The sequence below is a fragment of the Pygoscelis adeliae genome, unplaced genomic scaffold (assembly GCF_000699105.1).
Source record: "Pygoscelis adeliae isolate BGI_AS28 unplaced genomic scaffold, ASM69910v1 Scaffold108, whole genome shotgun sequence".
Classification (NCBI taxonomy): domain Eukaryota; kingdom Metazoa; phylum Chordata; class Aves; order Sphenisciformes; family Spheniscidae; genus Pygoscelis; species Pygoscelis adeliae.
This window is the reverse complement of record NW_008825498.1, coordinates 556198-558087: the sequence shown is the minus strand read 5'-3', so window position 1 is coordinate 558087 and position 1890 is coordinate 556198.

Here is a 1890-nt window from a genome sequence, read left to right as displayed (position 1 = left end):
CTATTATTTTGCAAGAGTAAGCAGGTATCAACCCAGCAGCGCTATTCCTTGTCGCTTTCTTCACGTTCGTGCCACAAGCTTTAGAAATAAGCTGTTTTCCCCTGTATGCCGTGTGGCTGCTGGCCTGCGGTGGGTCCAGCCATGCATGCCGGGTGAGCGAGCGCCTTCGCAATGGTGTTTCGCCCTTGTACCCTGCCAAAGCCGAGCTGTGCTCAGATGCCCGGCCTGGCATGAACCGAGGCTTGTGGGAGAAGGACAGGGATTCACAGTGAAGAAAGCAATGGTGAAGTAGGTCCTTCCAGAAAGGTGGGAAGAAAAGAGTATTTATTATGAACTTTGTGATTTTATTTTGATGCCATGCTCACTGGACTGTGGGAGGGTGGCTGTGGCTGAGCAATGATTATGGTTGGTGGCTAATGACAGTTGCAGAAGTCTGATTTTATCGTATCTCATCTCCACCTGTTGGAGCGAATAAGAACTTCCAGTCCCAAATAATCTGTTTAAAATTTAGTTTTGAGCTGATATGCACTGGTTTTCTAATGATATTTCGCTGATGTGCCATTGCTTCCTTGGTGCAGGTGTGCTGGCGGCAGACTGGGGTGCTGGGCTGCACAGAGGGGTGAGCGTGGCCGGGGGGGGACGGGACCCAGCGCAGACGTGGCCCTGAGCCAGGCTCTGCAGCAACGCAGGAGAGAGCTGTGACAGGGAAGGGAGGACGCATTCAGTCGGACTCTGACACAGGACCTTTCGAGTACTGTCCCAAAGGACTCCAGGTGCTTGAAGGACACGGGGGACTCCAGCTATTGCGAAGAGAAGCATCAGGGACGTGGCTGCAGAACCCGCCCCGTGCCCCGCACCAGGAGCCCGGCACCTTCGTGCCTTGCGGAGCCGCCAGGCTCAGCTTTGATCTCAGCACCTGGAGGGGCAATGCCACAACCTTTTAAAATGCTTGGAAATGGGAGCTCCACGTTTCGGGCTTCCCCTCCCACCCCTTGTAACCCCATCAACAGTAGGATGGCCTCAGCCATGACTGATCCTTCGGTGAGCTGAGTCTACAGACCTCTACACATAACTCGATTTTCACAAAGGTAAAGACAAATGTGGCTGTTTTAAACGTCAAAAGCCTTGCTGGAAGTGTTGAAGAGCTCTCCGAGTATCCAGGACTTACCCAGCGGCTCTTTGGAAGAAAACGCTCACGGTGCCCCCCCTGCCGCCCCCAGCTGCCCCACTTGGACGTGCACTGCACACCGAGGAGTAAACTCAGGGCTTGAATCCGTGCACATTTCAGTAGATTAAGGTCATACAGTTAATGTGAAGGTAAATGAGTGTCTGAATAACATTTCCTTGACAGTATAATCCATGCCCTGCAGCTTCTAATTAGGTGCCGCTGTTTAAATTCGTCGCCGAGAACAGCAGAGAATTAGCACACGGACTGCAGAGGAACTGACTGTTTTAATGCTTTATCAAATAATGAGATTTGTCCTCCTGAAGAGGGTGAGCTATTGGACACTCCCAGTGATTTACCACGAACAACAGCCCTCCTGCGTTCTCCCCGTGTGCCCCTTCCCGCCCAGTACGGCGCACAGGGCCGGCATGACACAGCAGAGGCAGAATGGGGCTTGTCATTGCCATGCCCACGCTCGCTCTGTGCCACGCACAGTGCACCAGACCTTTGCGTGGGTCAGGACAGACAGTACGGTGATAACCGCTAACCTGCAGCTCACCCAGGCAAGCTGTTCCTGCATCAGATCCTGCTTTAGGTTTATTGTAAAGCCAACGCAGCTATCAGCAGATTTCAAATGGAAAATAAACCCAGATTCTCCCTGAAAAGCACTGCAGGACCTGCTGCTCTGCACGCTGGGCAGTGGAGGGTGAGCCCTGGGCCTCAGT